The sequence below is a fragment of the Opisthocomus hoazin genome, chromosome 2 (genome assembly GCF_030867145.1).
Source record: "Opisthocomus hoazin isolate bOpiHoa1 chromosome 2, bOpiHoa1.hap1, whole genome shotgun sequence".
Taxonomy (NCBI): domain Eukaryota; kingdom Metazoa; phylum Chordata; class Aves; order Opisthocomiformes; family Opisthocomidae; genus Opisthocomus; species Opisthocomus hoazin.
The window spans coordinates 129,124,039-129,147,307 of record NC_134415.1 but is presented as its reverse complement, the minus strand read 5'-3'; the positions used below and the strand labels follow the sequence as shown (position 1 = coordinate 129,147,307).

The 23,269-nt window shown below is 49.4% G+C and overlaps 1 protein-coding gene across 3 annotated transcripts in view; it reads right to left on the bottom strand.

Moving 5' to 3' along the window:
• Nucleotides 1-23,269, bottom strand: part of XKR6 (XK related 6) — a 204,047-nt gene that overhangs the window by 145,078 nt on the left and 35,700 nt on the right. The window lies entirely within an intron of this gene.

The window sequence follows — 23,269 nt, the reverse complement described above, 5'->3', positions numbered from 1 at the left end:
AAAGAGAGACAAAAAATGCTTTATCTTAAATGACGGATATCATGTATATACATTAAAATAGACGTATAAATGACATATATAATGTATATACATTAAAATATATACACATTGGAACAACAAATGGCTCATCAAAATCACACAGTGGAAATGACAGGTAAAAAAAAGGTATTTTGTTTCTAACAGATGATAGAAATGAACAGAAATCTGCTCACAGGAACAGAAAACACGTTTGCCACGGTGCCTCCTGATTTAGGATGAAGGCGTTTTCCCAGCCACACAGCTGCAATTAAGCTCATCTCGGTCCCAACCAACAGCATCGGGAAGGGATTATTAGTGGCTTATTTGTCATACTGAATTACCTGTCGGATGCGCGCGCGCAAGCACCGGCTTAAACATTCAAACGACTCGCCTCCAAGGAAAGTCATCTTTATTCCCCTTGTCCTTAATTTCACGCCCGGGACAGCAACACGGAACGCACGCGTGTCAGCACGCAGCCGGCAGCCCGAGGAATCCACACTGACACGACAAGAACTAATCCTATTATTTCCTTAACAGCCTCTGAATAGGCATTTTCCAAGCGCTGCTGCTTATTGTAAGTTCAACCCACGTGTTCATTCTCTCACCGAGATCTCCAGCTGCTTTCTCTAGAATCAGGGATTTAGGGGAATCAAATCCCTTCTACTCCATTTCGTACTTAAGAGACAAACTTTGCAAAATTAAACGGGGGCTTGCAGACTGCTCGCCTCAAAAACACCGCTTCTCTTTCTAAGGCATTGGAAAATACCTCTAAAGCCCATTTTAGCACATAGGCAAGAAGGTTTTAGCACATCTCAAGTTTAAACCTGACAGCAGTTTGGGCAGCTGCCTTCAAATAAGAATCACGACCGCAGAAATACATCACGGAAAAGATTTTCAGAAGGATTTTAACGACAATTCGATGAGTGAACAACCGAGTAACGATCCATTAGAGTAAATTATTTCCTACGACTGCAATTTTCCTCTGATCAACTGCAGTATTCGAAGGTGATCAAGTGGGGGAAACACTTGGGCAAAACAGACTCCTCGCAGCCACTTCTCTCGGCTGAATCACAGAATCCCAGAATCACAGCATGGTAGGGGTTGGAAGGGCCCTCTGTGGGTCACCCAGCCCAACCCCCTGCCCAAGCAGGGTCACCCAGAGCAGGGGGCACAGCACCACGTCCAGGCGGGTCTGGAATATCTCCAGAGAAGGAGACTCCACAGCCCCTCTGGGCAGCCTGGGCCAGAGCTCCGTCACCCTCAGAGGGAAGAAGTTCTTCCTCCTGTTCAGCTGGAACTTCCCAGGCTTCAGTTTGTGCCCGGTGCCCCTTGTCCTGTCGCTGGGCACCACTGGACAGAGTCTGGCCCCATCCTCCTGACACCCACCCTGCAGATATTTATAAGCATTTATAAGAAAATTTTGAAGAAAATTTTGAGCACATCGTGCACAGGGGAGTTTTCCCTTCTGTAATCAAATATTCAAATGTGAAGCACAATGAAAACAAACATCTTACTCTGCACACACACACACACTTCCAGTGCTTTCCAATGAAGCCACAACAGCAGATTTGCTGGGGGTTCTCAGGAACTTATAGGTAGCATATTAAATATTGATTAAAAATAAATCCAAAAAATTAGGCTTAAATTTTAACACGCACGTACATTTCTCTGTAATTCATCATGAACGGAATTTTGTAAGGTTTCACGAGAGGCTCAGGGTTTAATTTTAATTAGGCATTTATTACATAATTCACAAAATTCGGTAATGGGCAATGAGTCTCCCAGCCATTCAAGTGAGTAACGAGATTTATCAGCCCGGTTTGTCACACAACAAACAGGATTCGGAGCAGTTCTAAAGGCGGGTGATGAAAGATACATGGAGGGAGGGGAGAACCAGCAGCAGCTTTCTTTCCATGTCATAATGCTAATAATATGCAAATAATTCCCCGTCTTAATGAATACTTCAGATGAATGCCACGTTCAAAGCGGAGATCGCACGCTGAAAGCTCGCAGCGACAGAGGAAACACGGCAGCTCAGCTGCTGGGAGCTTTCAAAGCTCTTTTGAAGCCACGAGGTTACGACTGCCGGGGCCACCAGGCATCCATCCAGCCCCACCTGGCCGAAACGATGCTGTCACGTAGCAGAAGATATCTACGGTCTTCAGTCTCCTTACATCCTGTTCTTAAAGAGTGACGATCACATCAAAGCCACCTTAAAAATGCACATAATGCTCAAAACACGCAGGGATCCACAGGGACCTCTTGGGATCTACATCTGACCTTTCAGGGCGCACGCGAGAGGATCTTCAGTGCCCAAACCTCCAGGGGACTGGGGCTTGCTCTCCTAAACCATTCTGGCGACTTTCCAAATATGCATTTGGAAGCTTCTCCCCAATCTCTGCAATTGTTAGAAGAGTGAGTCTTGCTGTCCTTCAACGAACAACAGAACCTTTTTCGAAACCTCCCTCCTTTCAGCAGGCATCATCTCCTCCGGGAGGATGGCACGTGCTCAGAAGTAGGTGATACCAGCTATTGTAACACCCTTGAGCCACCACGCTCTCGCATGCTGTTCTCTTTCGCAGTTATTGTATCCTCAAACATCCTCTGGGATCTCAAATATTGAAGACTTAAGACATGCAACTTGCTCACGAAGCAAAACCAGGCCCTGTCTGCAGCATCCCTTCCCACAGGCTCACTTGAAACCCACTTTTTTCATTCATCCTTAGGCACCCGTTTCATTCAGCTTCCCGTATCCACACGTGCCCTCTCCAGCTTCCAGTCCATCTCCCCCCCTCAACAAAGCTTTAGGAGAAGCATGGACCTTCGGACTGCCTCCTCCTTCTGCTCTCTAACACCCAGATCCAATTTCAAGCACTACAGACAGTCATGGACAATCCAACCTTGTGTCCTCCTTACAGCTGAGACCCTTCCTACTCATCTTTATGTGCTACACCACCCTTTTCTTACGTGCTTGTTATTCATTTTGCTCCCACTCTTCCCCCCTCCCTGCCCTTGCCTTCAAGTGGTCCAAATTTACGGGCCAAACATGCAATTTGTTATCACTGTGAAGTTCTTCTTTATCATCAGAAACATTGACCCTCAGGAACATGTTTCTTCTCTTACCACCACAATTTCAAAGGCGCTTCAGAAACGGAGCATGGTCACTGCTCTGCTGCAGCTGGGGGGTGGCCTCTCCACCCGCCCCCGAGACGAGCCGCCCGCTTGAAACCTTCAGCACGGGGGTTCTGCTCCCACCTCTTCCAGAATGGAGCTTTCTTCTAACCAGAACTGACAACACTAAAAAGACGCCTTAATTGCAGGAATTAAAAATATATTAACATACACGGGGGGGGAGTGGTATTTTTACTTCTTGATTTTCAGCATTTCAGACTCACACTTCCCAGCTGCTTTCTTGCAGCTCAAGTCAGGAGTGAATACATACATTTCTTAAGTAGGAACTGAGGTTTTTTTCCTCCGGTGATCACACAGCCGAAGCTCTAAAAGGAAGAACAAATGATCTCCCCAATGATAATATTCACAGTTAGTAGCTCCATCTTCCTGTGCGGCTGCTGAATCGTCGGTCCCACCCTCCACAGCACTGAGCCAGCAGCGTGCCCTGGGTGCCAAGAAGGCCAATGGGATCCTGGGGTGCATCAAGAAGAGTGTGGCCAGCAGGTCGAGGGAGGTTCTCCTCCCCCTCTGCTCTGCCCTGGTGAGGCCCCATCTGGAGTACTGTGTCCAGTTCTGGGCTCCCCAGTTCAAGAAAGATGAGGAGCTACTGGAGAAAGTCCAGCGGAGGGCGACGAGGATGGTGAGGGGGCTGGAGCATCTTTCCTACGAGGAAAGGCTGAGGCAGCTGGGCTTGTTCAGCCTGGAGAAGAGAAGGCTGAGAGGGGACCTTAGAAATGCCTCTAAATATCTGCAGGGTGGGGGTCAGGAGGACGGGGCCAGACTCTTTGCAGTGGTGCCCAGCGACAGGACAAGGGGCAACGGGCACAAACTGAAGCCTGGGAAGTTCCAGCTGAACACGAGGAAGAACTTCTTCACTGTGAGGGTGACGGAGCCCTAGAACAGGCTGCCCAGGGAGGTTGTGGAGTCTCCTTCTCTGGACATATTCAAGACCTGCCTGGACAAGGTCCTCTACAGCCTACTGGAGGTGACCTTGCTTCGGCAGGGGGTTGGGCTGGATGACCTAGAGAGGTCCCTTCCAACCCCAACCAGTCTGTGATTCTGTGATTCTGTTTGCTTTCCCTTTCCTCAAGGAAGGGTGCGATGAGCACAGATGACTTCCAAGGTTGCTACATGGGTATCCCCTTTTGAAAATCCCAATCTGTATCTATTTTCATGTATGTATACATTTATACACTACTTTTATATATTCATATATGTATATATTTACATGTATTTTATACATCTCTCTATGTATTCATCTATATATCTATCCAATTTTATATTTATTCACGTAAAGTTTAATCCGATGCTGTAACTCCAGTTTTAAGTGCCCAACATCATCTTCATTCCTCCCCTAACAGTTGCATTTTGCTGCACTACGACCTGGGGGCAGCCGCACAGCAGAAGAACAAGCTGGCATGCGTAAGCTCTGCTTGTCACACAAGTTCTGATTTTTTCAGTTGCTTTCTTCTGGCTAGACATCTTCTCTGACCATATTGTACGTGTGCCACATATGACACAGCAGAAGCAATCTTCAAGATAATTTGTGTTTCTAGAGGTTTTATAGAGGGCAGAGACACTGAGTTCCCATGGAAGATACAGGCTTAAAATCACTTTGAGCCCACCGATGATGACCCTGATGCTGAATGGGGGTGGTGGACCGTCCTCCGCTGTCATCCTTGGGGAAAGACCTCTCCTGTCTTGGGGACCGAAGGATCTGCGCAGGACAGAGCCCGATAAATGTCAGAAAAACCTTCCGCAGGCCTGCAGTACCCTCCTGGGTTCCAGAGCAGCCGACCGTGAGACACAAGCTCCCGGGACGCCAGGCATCATTAGGTCTGGCACTCCCAGCACCACTCGTGAGACATCCAAACCAGGAGACAACAAAACAGACCTTTACCAACCTCCCCCCTCCAAAATCCTCAACTCCAACGCTATCATATGACTTTACTGTGAAATTGCTGGTCCTTCAAACATCTTTGGGTGTTTTGACCTCACACACAGAGGCCACACATCTGCTGCTTTCACTGTGAGGTGGGACCTGCAGAGATGGGATTTGTTCAACATCTGATGCAACGTCAGCAGCGCTCCCCACGCTCCGAACGCACAAGTACACTTTCTGGACTAAAAAAGGAACTCATTCCTCACCTTTCACTTAAAGGATGCCTTTAGACACCAGATGATAGTGTCCCGTCCCCAGGTATTTACTGCAAAATATCAAAGCTGCTGCAGGAAAGAAGAAAACCTGAGCCAGGGAAGACCCAGAGACTGTATTGCACCCACTGAAATGCACGGTTTCCAAAACAAAGAGTGTAAGCTTGACAGTCCTCACAACCCAGACAGCAACCAGTCTATCGGTCAGCAGAATTGCTCACGAAAGACACTGTCTGAGTCTGAAAGAAGTCAAATTACGCTTCACCGCTCCTCTTCCACGTACATCATGGGCAGCACAAGGGTGAAGAAGAGGAGGCAGCTCCAGCTGCCTTCAGAGGCAGTCTGCTCGAGGAAAAAACACAGCCCTGCCAACCAGGGCATGGTGAAATTCTTCAGACTCCAAGTGACACCACGGATATCCAACCACCCATGAAGCCCCCGATTCTTCTCCAAATCACCGCTGAGTAGTTCCATGCACGCGAAGGAAAATGAGCAGGAACAAGTCTTGCAGCAAGGTCTTGAAGGGACCGTTTTGATTTGCCCACTGCTTACAGAACCCAAATAAAAGAGAGGAAGGACGATGGGACAAATAAGCAACCAAAGCAGCACGTCTAAGCTACCAGGCGAGGGAACACCACTTAACAAGGCAGTTTTGTGGGCAGCACCATAGCTGGAAACATTTCTTCTGGCCTCTACAATCACCACTTGAAGCAGTCTGTTGACACAAGAGAGCATGGCTCAATTTCAAGCACCGTTGAGGGTGAGTAATTTCAAACATCTTTTAATGTTTGTAGATAGTCCAGAGGGAAGTTGGCCGAAGAGATCTCCAAGGCAGCCACGTGAAAACAGATACAAAACCCTTCAAATCATTACAGGGCCGGGCAGGAGGGAGGAACGGAGACTGAAGAGGGAGAAGTGGAAAGGTGAAGAAGCAGACTTCCAACTAAACTGCTTAAAGCATTTATTTACGTCCAGTGCCTCCATTACAAGTTTCTATTATGCCTTGGGGAGCAGTAACAGACCAATTCCATCAACCCAGATTGGTAGTTCATAAGTAAGATTTTAAGTGTAATCCGTACTCTTCTTTCTTCTCACGGTATGAATACTCACATTACAGGGAGCTCATTTGCCTGCTTTCTTCTGAGTAGCAAAAACATTCCATGAGATATCAGATAAGATGTTAATGCAGCTGGATTTAACCAGAATATCACATACTGAGGCACTGCTGCTTTTAATGAACCTCTGGGAAAGACTGACGATAAACCTGGGCTAAAAACAAAGCATGTCAGGGAAAGCAGGCAAACAGATTCATCTAAAGAACTTCCCCTAAACTCCTGAGGTCAACAGAGAGCCCTCTGAAAGTCTTAATTAAATTTACGAAGGTCAGTATTAGCTACTCGGCGTTAGTATTACAGCATCTTCCGGAGGGCGATCCAGCAGCAGGACTACTTTGTGCTGAGTGGTGGTGAAGTGTGTTGGAAAGACATTTGGGGAAAGGAGGGGGGAAACTGAGGCATGGGAATGTAAAGAATGTCCAGCGTATCAGCTGGAGCTTCTAAATCTAACCCAAGTTTCAAATCAGGTGGTTAGGACAGCCAAAAGCCAAAAGTAACCTGAGAGGAGCAGAAAAGCCTTACAGATACTGCTGGTGGCTGAATCCTTCTAGTCTAAAAAGAATTTTTCTCCAGTTCATGGGCATTACCTTGCTGATGAGTTCAAGGCAGCATCCCAGTGAATTTCAGGATAATAAACAGTAATAACAGAACAGCACTTATGGTTTTGTGGGGTTATTTGCCACTGATATTACGAGGATTGAGAATCAGGAAATCTGTCTCGAGAACTTCCAGGGAAACACACCTATTTCTGGATGCCCTACCAAAACGGCGCTCCTCTGCAAACGAGTCTGCGAACGCCACCAGCTCCTCATTCCTGCTTCAGTTTGTGCCCCCGAAGTGAGCCAAGCAGTTGAGGATGTCAGGGAGAACACACACGCCTCCTGCAACAGTGCAGCACGCTGGTGCTGGAGAATCTGCTTTATATGGAGCTAAAAGATACTTGAATATCGTCCTCATCTCTGATTTCTTACTGTCCTCATTCACTCGGAGTGTGAGCCGGCTTACCCACTGCTCTGGACGGAGGAGGCAGAGAAGTTAAATCCAGCAGCAGGGGAAAACAACGAGGGCCAGAAGTGGCCTGGGAACCCTGAGCTGTGCACCAAGCGTCGAGATGATGACTGCCCACTGTTTGGTCTTCCTCCGGACGAGCAGCAAGCCTCTGCTTCTGCTTACGTTTTGAAAAATCTCTGAAGCTTTCTAATAGTGCTTTGCAGAGGAATGGTCTCAGAATTAAAAATAAATGCAAATGTTAACAAACCAATGCCCACACCACTACTGTCATGTATGGAGATGGCTCCATTTTCATGGTGGGAAAAGAAAACGCACCAAGACTATCAGATTTGCTCTAGGGCCGGAGATGGGGACAGCTCTGCAGCTCCGACCGGAGCCTTCAGACGGCCGCTCTGCGGGTCTGTCTGCTTTGGACATCTCTCGCTGCATCTGCCACTTCCGAGTGCCTCTGGCAGCACCATTCAAAAGAAAGCAAAGTTAAATCCTTCCTACTCGTTTGTGGCAACGTAATCACTATGCTTTCACCGGGAGATGATTCATCCCCTTGCACAGATCCACACGGCCACCGCAAACGGGATCGGGACGGTTCACCTTTTTGCCTAAGTTAAAACCACTCTCCCTATGGCACTGTTTTATGGGTATTCAATGGGTGAAGAATGAAAAAGGGTAGGCATGACAGCAAAGGTCCCCTCCCACATCACGTTACAGAGGAGAGACGGCCTCAGAGGCCACTGCATCTAACGAGCACCAGCGGCTGCTGAAGATACTCCTCCCAAGCCAGTGCTGACACCTAAATGTCCGACCTCGAAACCATGACCTAAAGGAAGATTCTCCTCTACGCAGCCAGACAGAGCACAAGCTACTCCACCAAGCCCCTGTTAATTTGCCACTTGCTCACACCCAGCAGAGGCAAGGAGTAAACCAGCACCTCTGCAGTTTTGTGACAGATGCCACAGATTTCCTAGACAGACCGACTGCAAGTGCTGCCCTGCTGGGACACCGCACTCCACGTCCACGGCACGTGAAGAGGACCGCGAGCCCAGCATTACCTGTGTGAGCGCTACCAATAAATAGCTATTTTTCAAGCTCCATTTCTCCAAGCTCCTGTCATTTCCAAGTAGATTCTTACCGTGAGCACATTCCTCACTGCCCAGCTAACTTTGTCCTTCTGGAGCAGAAACAGCGTTTGTTCACCCAAGACTGTGACGTGGATTTTTCCTTCAAAAAATGAGGCGAGTCAAGATCTCTGTATCACTCTCCTGGAGAAAAAGTGATCTGTTGGTGCCTGAGATGAAGAGACGTTATCCCACAGCACAACCAACCCATGCAACAGCAGCTCTGGCAGCCGGGAGAGCATCCCCCAAGCACCCAAAATTTCCTCCCGTGTTACTCCTTAGGCCTTTTCTTAAAAAAAAAAAAAAAAAAAAAAAAAAAAGGCAGTTGATCTTTAAATCGAGGCAGCAGAATTCACCTCCCTCGCCCCACTGAGGACCAAAGATGTCAGCGAAACGCTTTATCAGGTGCTGAAGCAGCCCCAGCCGTCGGGATGCTTCAAATCAAGATGCATTTCGCAGTTTTGCTGAGCCCAGGCAGGACCGAACGGCAGCCCCGTCCTTCACCCCCGCACGGTGTTGGTGGGCTACTTCACTCCCCGCTCCCAAAAGCAGGAGCTCGTTTCAGGAGAAGGCCACTTCGTCAGGCCCTGGTGAAGTCGCAGATCAGTCTGGTAGGTGGAAAAGCAGTTTTTAAACATGGTGTTAGGGTGCTGGGAGAGCAGAAGAGGATCCCCTCACGCCCAGGCAGCGCCGGGTTCTGCAGCAGCTCTCTACTGCCTGCATGTAAAGCAGTCTCCACTGAATTTCACTAATTCCTTCAAAGGCTCTCTTACACTCATCTCCACAGATTAGCCAGCAAATACGCTTTAAGAAAGCGCTCTCGCACCCCAACAAAGCTATTCAGAAAATAAGGCTTAACCAGCTGACCTCTGATTATCTTCAGCATTTCACCCATCTGTCTCCAATATGCAAACTGCAGCCTCAAAGCAACATTGCCTTAAGGTGTTGTAACTGGATGCTGATAATTACAGTGCTAACCCACGCCTTCAATGAACCGGTGACGTGGAAGCATCCACACAGAATCACAGCATGGCAGGGGTTGGAAGGGACCTCTGTGGGTCACCCAGCCCAACCCACCTGCCGAAGCAGGGTCACCCAGAGCAGGGGGCACAGCACCGCGTCCAGGCGGGTCTTGAATATCTCCAGAGATGGAGACTCCACAACCTCCCTGGGCAGCCTGGGCCAGGGCTCCGTCACCCTCAGAGGGAAGAAGTTCTTCCTCGGGTTCAGCTGGAACTTCCCAGGCTTCAGTTTGTGCCCGTTGCCCCTTGTCCTGTCGCTGGGCACCACTGGACAGAGTCTGGCCCCGTCCTCCTGACACCCACCCTGCAGATATTTATAAGCATTTATAAGGTCCCCTCTCAGCCTTCTCTTCTCCAGGCTGAACAAGCCCAGCTCCCTCAGCCTCTCCTCGTAGGGAAGATGTTCCAGTCCCCTCACCATCCTTGTAGCCCTCCACTGGGCTTTCTCCAGTAGCTCCTCATCTTTCTTGAACTGGGGAGCCCAGAACTGGACAGAGTACTCCAGATGGGGCCTCACTAGGGCAGTGTAGAGGGGGAGGAGAACCTCCCTCGACCTGCTGGCCACACTCCTCCTAATGCACCCCAGGATCCCATTGGCCTTCTTGGCAGCCAGGGCACACTGCTGGCTCATGGTTAACCTGTCGTCCACCAGGACACCCAGGTCCCTCTCTGCAGAGCTGCTCTCCAGCAACTATCCCAACTATCCCAAACTATCCAAACTATCCCAAAAGGGCTCAGTAAAGGCCATGAACGCTAGACCTCTCCTGAAAGTCACCATATCCCAGGCATGAGGCATTTAAGCTATATTTCTGGTCTTCAGTGCCACAGCCTCAGCCGATAAATCGGCACCACCCCATCAAGATCTGGCCCACTGGGTGCAAGTCAAACGCTTGCACAAAGTTAGCCTAAACGAAGTAAGATGAATGCAAATCCTTAAATGTTAATTAATTCCCACATGATGACTTTCTTCTAATAAGAAACCTTTCCAGTAACTCTGCATTTTGTAGTGACACTGTTTACAAAATTTGGGAGCTGTGAATAAAACTGGAATAGCTCGGTGGCAGCTTTCCTTCAATACAGCAGCCAGCAAAATCAGTGAAATCTGACACACGCTAAAAATTCGTGAATTGTTTGCTTGCTGGCTCCTCCAGAGCCAAAGGTGTTGGCATTGGACCAGGCTGCTCAGGGAGGTGCTGGAGTCCCCATCCCTGGAGGGATTCAAAATATGTGTACATGTGGCACTTTGGGATATGGTTTAGCAGGCACGGTGGTGTTGGGTGGATGGTTGGACTTGATGATCTTAGAGGTCTTTTCCACCCTTAATGATTCTATGATCCTCGTCCAGCTCCTTCCTGCCCTTCTCCTTCCCTCTGGAACCAGCCCATCTGTAGCATGATGTGGGCTGCGGAACTGGTATAATTCAACTTGAGCGTTATCTCAAAACTACTGGGGTACCACAAACTTGTCCTTTTGCCTTTCTGCTCCAGGTTCTCTTTAAGGCTCACCCACCTTTAATCGCAGCCAGGAGTTCGTTCTGCCACCAAACAAGTGAGAGGAGCTGGTGGTGGCAACACATGAATGCTTTTCCAATGATAAGCTTATTTTTAACTGTCAGTTTGTTGGGGGCCGGGTGCCAATGCCCCACGCAGTTGTGTGTGCCCCACGCTGCAGCCTTTCCAGCCGCTGCCACCCTCCCGGTGCTTTTAGACTCAGAGAGCAATTCCTGCTGCTCCCAGCCTCTAAAAATGGTATCCCACCCTTTCCAGCCTGGTATGCATGCTATTTAACATCTAATCTAGACGCTGCAAGCAGCTTTCACATTTGAAGGCCTTCCACTGAGTGTAAATTACAAGTTAGGTCTCTTTAGGACAAAATCTGTCTCACCGTGCAAAAAAAAGCGCCCAGGGAGATCCTGATCCTAGCAGGGGTTGGAGGTTGTTCCCAGTACACAAGGGGAAAAAAACCCACATGAATACTTCTTAAAGAAAGGAGAAGATGGAGCAGGAGGCTTCAAATGGATGCAGCTTTGATAGAAACAGGAAAAAAAAAACCAAAACCACAGGAAAAGGAAACCACGGAACACCAATCTGAAAAACAAAAAGACCTGCAAGAGACTGATTACGGCCTTGATTAGCAACCCCTGCTCAGGGCTGGAGCAAAAGGAGCATCAGGCAGCAAAGCCATCCCTGGGAAGGGCTGAAGCAAGGTAGGAGCTGCAACAGTTTGCTGCTTTCCAAGAGGGGCTGAGCTACAGGGACCCTTCACCCATCCGTTCTCCGCAAGGAGAGAGCGCAGAGCATCCTCTTGCCCATGGAAACGAATCTTGGCTCAGGAGCGAGACAGCACTGTTCGAGCGGGGGAAGCGCCTACACCCAATTACGCTGCCTTAATGAGCCTGAGAATAGATGAATGTTTTATCAGTTTTCACCCTGAATATTTGGAGGGTTTTTTGTTTCGGGAGAAAAGGAGGATGCAAAATCAACGGTGAAGGCTCGGTGATGCACCCAGCTGGTTCAAACAGAGCTGCAGACCCGGTCTGGCAACTCCGAATCCCGATGGCGCAGCTGGACCATGGACACAGCAAACCACGCGAGATGTCACCCCGAAGCCCAAAGCCATCCTCTGCCCCCAGCAATCCCGAGATGCCTTCCTTTGGGGAGGATGGGACAGAGAGGGATGGGTGCAGGGGTACCCATCTCCCGGGTTTATGCAATAAAATCCTCTGCTCGTGCTCGTGATCTGTCCTGCAAAAAACCCTCATGATATAAGAGAGCATCCACCCCTTTCTCTGGAAGGATGCAGTCGTGATGGCTCAACGTGCTCCTTCATACACCTGCCGATCTGCCTCCGTTACCGACAGCTCTCCCTTCGGGGTGGCAGGGCATACCCCGGAGCTAACAAAGACCCGTCCGTAGCAACTGATCTGGGGGGCATATACTGCTTTACCTGATCTCCCCGGGCAAAATTCTCTCCCTCCATCTTGAATTAAATCGAAGCATGAAGCAAAAGCGGCTGCGTTTGTGTAGCGATACGTGAAAGCGTGAAGCACTTTAGGATCCTTCAGGAAAAATGCTAAATATCTGTTCTATAATTCAATGTATGTTAATATATTCACCGCAGATTTCAACTCTGCAGGAAAAAAAAACACAAGAAAATCAGTGCTTGCTGAAATGTTACAATGCCAAGGGATGGAAATGGTTCAGGGTCTCGGAACACTCAACCCAGTTTTGTACGGGGGGCAGTGAAAGACCCCACCACAGCACACGCACAGAGCCCACACAGGGTAGGACCAGGAGCAAGCTCCACGCTCCAGCGCGCTGGGTTTGACCTGCAAGCGCCGAAGCCGCAAGCCGGACGCTGTTTCGCATTTCTGTGGTTGCCAAGATCAAAACCAAAGCTCGCCTCAGCCCTCGTACAGTGAGAGCCCTGCTCCTGCTTCGTTCCTCTGCTGCTCGCCAGGCAGAGAGAGAGGTTAAGCAGCCTTTGTGCTTATTTTATGCTGCGACCCCTTCTAAAAGCCATACCTGAGGTGCTCATACCCGCTGGCAGCTTTTGCCTGACGTGACCTCGTGAGGACAGGCCTTCAGACCACAAAGCAAGAGCACTTGCCCTCTTTTTCCATAAACGCACGGCATTAATCGTTGCTTCTTCTGGCCTGGAACGTATTTTCGTTCACTGCTTGGAGCAACTCAGCACGTAACTGCCCTCCGTTGTTCAGGCTCTTCAGCGTATGCACAAACAAGAGAACTCACTGCTTTTCCAACGTGCTTAAACATAAAAATCACAGAATCACAGACTGTTAGGGGTTGGAAGGGACCACTGTGGGTCACCCAGTCCAACCCCCTGCCCAAGCAGGGTCACCCACAGCAGGCTGCACAGCACCGCGGCCAGGCGGGTCTGGAATATCTCCAGAGAAGGAGACTCCACAGCCCCTCTGGGCAGCCTGGGCCAGGGCTCCATCACCCTCAGAGGGAAGAAGTTCTTCCTCGGGTTCAGCTGGAACTTCCTCTGCTTCAGTTTGTGCCCGTTAAAATTCTAAGCAACATCACATTTTTAACAGACTTGGCACTATTTTGGTAGGCGTTAAATTAGGGGAGTGTTTGAAACGTGCTCGCACACCACCTGCTTTTACACCTTGGCGAATAAAACTAATCACTCCTGCCTGCTGCATGTGGCAATACTCTTATCTACAGCCCCCCTTAAACCTTCCCCAAGGTCCTGGCAAAACCTCCATGATTTCTTTTTCTCCCCCAGCATCTTTGGTTTCTCCATGACCATTTAAGCAGGTCACTTCTGGACCCCAGCCCTTGTTCCAAACCTCCTCCTGTTTTGCTGCGGTGCTACCGATAAAACATCTCAGCCCGAGAGCTGGAGCGCTGCTGAGGCAAACTCGAGTGGCTTAGCAGGAGGGGCAGGAGAAGCACTTTACAGTGAAAGTATTCTTCTCCTATTCCTCCCGCCTCGAGCGACAGCAACCCTTCTGTTCCTTTGGTTTCGAACAATACCGTCCTCCTTCCGCAGAGTTACAAAAGGCCCGACCTGAAAATCAGCTCTTAAAACAACTGTCAGCAGTTTTTAAAGCCCGTTAAGTAGTACGCTGGAAGGAGAAGGAGAACCAGCTCGCCTCGGAGGCAAACTCCAGTTCAGCTTCACTCGGACATCGAAACTAAAATATGAAAAAAAACCACGGGTGCACATTGGTAAACCTGAGAGCTGGCGTGTCAGAGGACGGGGAAGCGCGGGGTTCGCTGGTGGGAGGATGGCTGCAGCGCGTCCTCTCGCTACACAGCCAACAGAGCAACACGAGGGTCTCCAGTTGTTTCGTGGGAGAACAGCAGGAGCTGTCAAAAGCTTGCTTTTGACATCTGGGAGAGATGGAAGAAGAGGAGACGTCTGCTAATTGCAGGGCACCACGCCATGTCTAAACCAAAACCAGTCACCTTATCCAGCTGCGAGACCTGGAGAGACTCCAGGAGCGACGAAGCACACGCCCTTGCTCACGGCTTAGCCTTAACCCTCTGGAGATCCTGGCAGATCCTCACCTGTACAAACACCGGCAGGTCTCCTGGGAGCTGGATGCAATCATTAAAAGTCTTGGAAGACGGCTCAGACAGCAAATGTTCGACCAGCCCAAGGTAACGACGCGTAGCTGCAACTGGGCTGCACCGCGCCAGCGGGAAGCGGGTGGGCAAAAGCGTTCGCCGCATCCACGCTGCTCCGAAGCAGAGGAGAGCATCCGTACGTGCGCCGTCGACGAGGCAGCAAGGATTTATTTAATTTTAATACACTCACTGGCAGGGGTCCAGCGGTAGTTCCGTGACCTTCATTTTCTCATTGCCCAAGTGTGTATTTCACAGACCAACATATTATCTACCTCCAGGTAATGAAAGCACATTTATAATCTGATAAACCGCTATCCCTAGCTAGGCTCAGATGAACAATTTAAGAAGTCTAGTGTTACTATTATTATTTTTTTTTCAAATGGAAGATTAAACCAAGAAATCATTGTCTACTTTTTTTTTTTCCCAAGCACTGGTGCATGTTGCACCGGATTTGACAAGTATAGAGTTGGAAGTTTGAAAGCCCAGGTTTGTGAGAAAACGGAGAAACCAGCTTAAGAAACATGGCAGGGTTACAACATTTTAACACCTGGTTACTTTTCAATGCTGTTCTCAGAAAATGCTTGCAAAATGGCCATTCAGGATCCCATCTTTATTATCTCCATGCCACCAAAGCCAAGTAGATTTTGCCTCTTGGTAAACGCAGAGTAACACTTGGATATCTTACAAGTTTCAAGACTGGAAAGCCATTTCCATGTTAAGAGCCTCACGAAGCAATAAATCATAACATTTCAAAAAGGAGTCGGTTTTGACTCTAGTATTACTGAGCTAAATTACTTGTACCATTACAGAAAAGCAATTCCGGGTGTGAGAAACGAGCAGCAGCAGTTTGGTGATAAGGACGGAGAGATATTTGTACTAACGAGGAAACGTAAGCTCCATTTCGACGCGGACTCGCTGCAGCCGTAACTGTGGAGCCGTTAGCAATGTCTCCTTGGCTTTCTCCGGGGACCAACTCAGTATCGCTATCACATACTTCTCCGGAGTGATGAAAGCACATTATAGACTGATGAAAGGCAATCTGTGGTATTTCTTACAGCCCTCCAAAGATCAGCAATTTATTAAAAAGGGCTTTTCAGGAACCTGGCAAAAACAAAACGTTCTTTGTCAACACCTCGCACCAAATTCATCTTCTCTTAAATAAAGTCCTAGAGTCATAGAATCACAGAATGGTTTGGGTTGGAAGGGACCTTAAACATCATCTGGTTCCAACCCCTCTGCCATCAGCAGGGACATCTTCCACCAGACCAGGTTGCTCAGAGCTCCATCCAACCTGGCCTTGAACACTGCCAGGGAGGGGGCAGCCACAGCTTCTCGGGGCAACCTGGGCCAGGGCCTCACCACCCTCATAGGGAAGAATTTCTTCCTAATTTCTCATCTAAATCTGCCCTCTTTTAGTTTAGAGCCATTCCCCCTTGTCCTATCACTACACACCCTTGTGAAAAGCCCCTCTCCCCCCTTCCTGTAGCCTCTTCAGGCACTGGCAGCTGCTCTAAGGTCACCCCGGAGCCTTCTCTTCTCCAGGCTGAACAGCCCCTACTCCCTCAGCCTGTCCTCGGAGGAGAGGTGCTCCAGCCCTCGGATCATCTTCGTGGCCTCCTCTGGCCCCGCTCCAACACATGGGTGTTGGTGGTGGTGCGGTGTTGGTTGCTACGAAGTCTCTCTGCCCTAATTGCCGCTGTTCTGCATTTGTAAATCACAAGCCGCGATGCCTCTCTGCTTGTCAGCAAAGATTTCTCAGCCCACCCCGGTGTCGAAAGGTCACACGGGTAAATCCGAGCGCGAGCAGTTTAAGCAGGAACCTCTCCTCTCCGCCTGAGCTTTCCCACTGATAACAGCGCACAAAACCAGGGTGACATAACACGTAGTGAAATACCCTAAATAATAATTAAAAACAAAACTATAATTATCAAAGAACAAAGCAGCTCTGAGACGTAACGAGCCTTGCCTTTCTCATCCTCCATTCACTTCCTTGCAACAGGTCTCCCAGGCACCACTGTACATTCGAGTAATGAAGAGATGCTCCAGGGCTTGGTTAAAGGCTACTGCACCCAGCTGTGCATCCTTCATTAGAACAAAAAGAAACCACCACAGATACCAGGGTCTGATTCTCACCACTCTAAACCGCTCCGACAGCGTAAATGCGGGAATAAATTATACCCACACCTCCTCTAACAGCGGCACAAATGAGCTGCAATGTAAACGACGATCCAGCTGAAGGTTTCGAGTTAACAGCTAAAGGAAACACGGAGGCCAGATGTTTTGCTGCCTCGTGCCTTGTGCAGAAGCGTGCGGCAGAGTTCTTCAGCTCTCTGCTGAACGGTGCCTGGGAAATGCAGCGTCAGGTGAGGCACTCTGAAAACCAGGCACAGAAATCACAGAACCACAGAACCACAAAATGTTCAGGGTTGGAAGGGACCTCTGTGGGCCACCCAGTCCAACCCCCCTGCCCAAGCAGGGTCACCCACAGCAGGCTGCACAGCACCGTGTCCAGGCGGGTCTGGAATATCTCCAGAGAAGGAGACTCTACAACCTCCCTGGGCAGCCTGGGCCAGGGCTCCGTCACCCTCAGAGGGAAAAAGTTCTTCCTCATGTTCAGATGCCCAATAAACGAACCATCCAAAAACTCCTTTTACTGCATCTGCACCTTCACTGATATAAAAATCTCCCTCCAGGCCCACCTGCTGCCGTAAAGCTCTCCAATTCACCCACACAGCCGAGAAAAGCTTAGGCCAACCCCCTCCGTGTGGAATCAGGTGAAATCAGCTAAATTGGCCAAGTCAAGCGAAATAACCAGGCCTTGTGTCATGTGTGAGGAACCCTGCTCCTTGCCGGTGTATCTTTAGTCATCATGGGTCACACCACTGGATTTCAGGCATGCTATTGCTTCGGCTTCACAGGGGACTCTGCAGACCGAGCGATGCCTCCAGTCGTTCGCGCTGACCGGGGTCACCATCCGAAACTCATCCCTTGCAGCGACGCGTCATCCTCAAAAGCCCCGAACAAGACATGGCCTCACAGCGATGGACTGATGGGGATGCAGGAGACCGGGCAGGAGGAGAATCACAGAATCACTGAATGTTCGGGGTTGGAAGGGACCTCTGTGGGTCATCTCGTCCAACCACCTGCCAAAGCAGGGTCACCCAGAGCAGGCTGCACAGGACCGCGTCCAGGCGGGTCTTGAATATCTCCACACAAGGAGATTCCACAACCTCCCTGGGCAGCCTGTTCCAGGGCTCCGTCACCCTCAGAGGGAAGAAGTTCTTCCTCATGTTCAGACAGAACTTCCTGTGCTTCAGTTTGTGCCCATTGCCCCTTGTCCTGTCGCTGGGCACCACTGAAAAGAGCTTGGCCCCATTCTCCTGACACCCACCCTGCAGATATTTATAAGCATTTCGAAGGTGCCCTCTCAGCCTTCTCTTCTCCAGGCTGAACAAGCCCAGCTCCCTCAGCCTTTCCTCATAGGACAGATGCTCCAGAAGCCTGGAATAAGCACCTTGCCCCGATGTCTTCCCACCAGTGCTCGCCCCAGCACCTGGCTGACCTTCATCGCAAAACCAAACCTCAGTTTTTCCATGTTGTTATTTTTTTAAACACATAAGACTAAAAATAGAAGACGTACCTATGTGGCTCAAACACGACATGCCCCGACAGCAGCACAACAAGTTCAAGTCACTCAGTGATTTACTGACTCTGGGATGTCTCCCTTCCATCTGGGTCAGGACATCCTACTCCAGAAAGCACAGTCATCCATACACTAGACCCAGTCCTACAGCCTGCAAAACCTTGCTCTCCTTTTCCTCCCAAAATCCTGAGAGATGCTACTTCACCACTGATACTCCAGAATATGTCATTTGAGTCTGCTGTAGTGGATTGAGAGCGGAAAAATGTCAAAATACATATTCCAGGATTATACTATCAAACTGGATTGGGTGGGATCAAATTATTTTGGTAGAGAAAGCTGTTAAAAGCTCATCTTTTAAATTCCACTGCGGCGCTGAAAGCAAGTGGCACTCAACGTTTCGGTCAAAGCCTAATTCCGTTTTAGTTTGACTCAAATAAGAAAACAGCACATTAATCCCAAATCCCGTAAACACAGACTGGTAAACACTCTCCACCGTCTTCCTCACCCATGCCGTGGAGCGTTGGCCCGTGCTTTCCAAGCCGGTGTGAAAGCAGATGGTAGCCACCCAATTCGGATTCGATGCAATCTGCTGCTGGTGGGAAAAGAAAATCTTGACTGTCTCTCCTACAAATGTAAAACCTGGGAAGTTCAACCCACTTCTTAGTTTTGTTCGATGTTTTGTAACAGTTTTGCCAACAGACCCAGCTATGCTCGGGGAGAACACATGCTTCTTGTTCTCAGCCTTAACTCAGCAGCTAAAAATCCCTCAGATAATTCTGGGAATGGTTAGTTGTCTACTTGCTTAGCGCTTATTCTTCATCTGGCTTTGCAACCTGCACACGCACCACTCACGACAGCAGGACACAGAAAGACTGATACAGCTTATCTAGCTCATTTTTCATCATAGCATGGAAGATCTTATGGAAAATATATAGGCATTCCAAGTAAATGCTTTTTGTCTCAAAAGAAAAACATGCTGATGGCCTGCTGATGACCTCACTCAGGTTTGTTGAAGTTTTTCTTGCACTGTGGGGCACAAAAGTGGACGCAGGATTTTGTGTATGCCGAGCGAAGGGGGTCATGTCACCTCCCTCTGTCCACGGGTTGTGCTGCTGTTTAAAGAGCCTGAGATTCTGGTGGCTTCCCTTGCTGCCAGCGTCCAAGGGCACGACCTCCCAGTCCTTCGCAGCAAGATGCTCCTCAGCCAGCTTGTCACCAGCCTGGACTGTTGCAAAGGGTTCCCGACCCCAAGTGTAGGACTTTGCATTTGTCCTGTCCACTTTCCACGAGCTTTCTCTCGGCTCCTTCCCCTGGCATGACCAGGACCCTCCAAACAACCGCCCTGCCCTCCGGTGTACATAATTTGTGCCATCTCCAAACTTGATGAGCATACCCCATCAGGTTGACAGAGATGGTAATGGGACAGGTCACAAGATAGACCCTGTGGTGCTCCACTTGTACACTGTCCTCCAGGTAGAGTATGACCCTCTGAGCCAGACTACCCTATCAATTTTTTACCGTTTAGTTGTCCACCTGTCCTCACCATAACATCCCAGCTTGGATATGAGGGTACTGTGGGAGACAGTGCTGAAAGCTACAGTCAAGGTAAACAGCATCCACCGCTCTCCCCTCACCCACAAATCCGGTCATTTTAACGTACAAGACAATAATGTTGGTCAAGCTTGATTTACCTTTGGTAAATCCATGTTCACTGTTCCCAAACTCTTTCTTTCCCTGCACATGCCCAGAAATTTGTTCCAAGAGGATTCGCTCCATGGTCTCCCCAGTGACAGAAGTGGAGCTGACTGGCCTGTAGCTCCTTGGGTCATCCTTGTGGTCTTAGGAAGATGGGTGCAATATTCAACTTTCTCCCATCACTGAGGGCCTCCCCCCATCTCCATGAATTTTCAGAGACAATAGAGAGTGACCTTGCTTTAACGTCAGCCACCTCTCTCAGCACCCGCAGATGGAGCCCATCAGATCTCACAGACTTGCAAATAATCCTTGACACAACCCTTATACGCTGCTAATGTTCACTGATCCTGCGTCTCACACCCCTTTGCTGATCACAGAGCCCTGGGAGACCTTGCTGGTGAAGACCAAAGCAAAGAAGGCACCGAGGATCTCAGCCTTATCTGTGTCCACTGGTGCTAAATCACTTGCCCCATTCAGCAATGGGCCACAATGCAAGAGTAGACTATCATCTTAGAACCATAGAATCATAGAATGGTTTGGGTTGGAAGGGACCTTAAAGATCATCTGGTTCCAACCCCCCTGCCATCAGCAGGGACAGCTTCCACCAGACCAGGGTGCTCAGAGCTCCATCCAACCTGGCCTTGAACACTGCCAGGGAGGGGGCAGCCACAGCTTCTCTGGGCAACCTGGGCCAGCGCCTCACCACCCTCATGGGGAAGAATTTCTTCCAAATATCTCATCTCAATCTGTCCTCTTTCAGTTTAGAGCCGTTCCCCCTTGTCCTATCACTACACCCCCTTGTGAAAAGCCCCTCTCCATCCTTCCTGTAGCCCCTTCAGGCACTGGCAGCTGCTCTAAGGTCACCCCGCAGCCTTCTCTTCTCCAGGCTGAGCAGCCCCAACTCCCTCAGCCTGTCCTCGCAGGAGAGGTGCTCCAGCTCTCGGATCATCTTCGTGGCCTCCTCTGGACCCGCTCCAACACATCCATGTCCTTCCTATGTTGGGGGCTCCAGAGCTGGATGTGGGACTCCAGGTGGGGTCTCCCAAGAGCGGAGTAAAGGGGCAGAATCCCCTCCCTCGCCCTGCTGGCCACGCTTCTCTTGATGCAGCCCAGGACATGGTTGGCTTTCTGGGCTGCAAGCACACATTGCCGGCTCATGGTGAGCTTCTCATCCACCAGTACCCCCAAGTCCTTCTCCTCAGGGCTGCCCTCGAGCCACCCCCTGCCCAGCCTGTACGTGTGTTTGGGATTGCCCTGACCCACGTGCAGGACCTTGCACTTGGCCTTGTTGAACTTCCTGCGGTTCACGCAGGCCCACCTCTCCAGCCTGTCCAGGCCCCTCTGAATGTGATCCCTTCCCTCCGGCGTGTCAGCCACACCGCACAGCTTGGTGTCGTCGGCAAACTGGCTGAGGGTGCACTCAGTCCCACTGTCCATGTCACCGACAAAGATACTGAACAGCACCGGCCCCAGTACCGACCCCTGAGGCACACCGCTTGTCACTGGTCTCCACCTGGACATTGAGCCATTGACTGCAACTCTTCGTGTGCGTGCATCGAGCCAGTGGGCCGGCAGCCATCTTGCTGCCCTTGACATCCCCTTGCAGGCATCAGCTCTAGGCAAGCTCTGCCTTTCCTAACACAAACCCTACATGCCTGGACAATGTCTCTAACCTCCACCCTTCCAGCCAGTCGCTGCTTCTACCTCCTGCGTACTGCTTTCTGCATGTTGAAAGCACAGTGAAGCACACTGCCCTGTTGTGCCTCTACCAGGGGTCATAACATGATGCCTCGAAGTGAAAAACCTCTTTGACCCCACTCCAAACTCAAGGATTTGACAGTTATTCTCTCCAAGAGATGAAAAACAAGCTAACGCTGCTAGTGATTAGTTAAGCTCCTTCACAGCAGCCTGTAAATAACCCTGCCTTGACACAAATGCCAGCGGTCACAAAGCTTCAATGTCCTTCTTCAAAACTGGCCAATTTTATTTGACTGGGTTTCTCTGAGCAGGAACTAATTTTGGAGGTTGATTCTATGTGATACAATCAGGATGTTTTAGTTCCTGGAGATAAGATGACACTTCTCCTCCTACCCACAGCTATAAACTTTCAAGTGTGACACAGATTTCCGACAAACCTACAATTCTTTGCTTCACTACTTCAGCAGCCTCAAAGTGCATTAACCGTACTAAAAAAAAAATAAAAATCACTAACCTGAAGTTGCAGCATTTCTGTGATCCCTGATGCTTTATAAACACTCAGTGAAGCTTTCAATGAGCACATTCATATTCTCACTCGCACAGAGCTGCCTTGCCTTAGTCTTCTCTCCCGGGGAGAAACGCAGCTCCAAATCCCACCACGATTAATCGCAAGAGCAAAAAGCAGAAACTGGACAACCAGCTGATGAGTCGACTTGAGCCGGGAACTTTAGTGGAATACCAAAAAACACACCAAGACAAGACGCTGGAAAGCTCTGCTAGTCATTCCTTTTCTATGTTCCTACAACATTCTTCTCTGGCCCCATCCCAAACAAATTATGTTTTTCAGTACTTGGGCTTATAACCTCCTCCTGTTACTGCTACCCTCAACGCTTCACCTAAATGACATGGAGGACGAGGTCATATGGAAAGACTTTTCAACGTAATTGATGCATCTTCTTGGTGTCATGTTATCCATATCAGAAAAACAAATGTCAAGAATAAAACCTGTCCCCAAACTCTGAAGTTTTTTGGTATCAAAGATTTTGCTCATAAACCATTAATATTCACCTTCCAGACTTTACTGGAACTAAAGAAGGAAGAAAATGGTTGAGACCAGCTCCGTTTCTTCCTCTTGCAGAACTCTTAGTCCCAAATGGCTCTAATCATAACCCTAATTTGGGTCCCAGGTCAATCACTTTTCACACCTCTCCTCAACAAGTGACACAATACATCCACTGCAGGCAACACGCTTAAATTGAAGTAAATTACACCGGTGGTTCACCTTGGCTGATGTCCTGCCTTCATAAGGGACCCATACTCTTCAGGAGATGGGAGAGCGACCAGTCCATCAGGCCACCCCTTCCACTTTCCTTCATGGAGGAGAATTACTAGAAGCTGCCTGCAGCCTGGAAGAGGAGCCGGGGGAATTTGTTACTGACTTGCTCCCATGCTAAAAGCAAAGGCACAAAGACTTTGTAACCCATTTGGATCCATGATATCATGTACAAACTTCTCCTCTGCAACT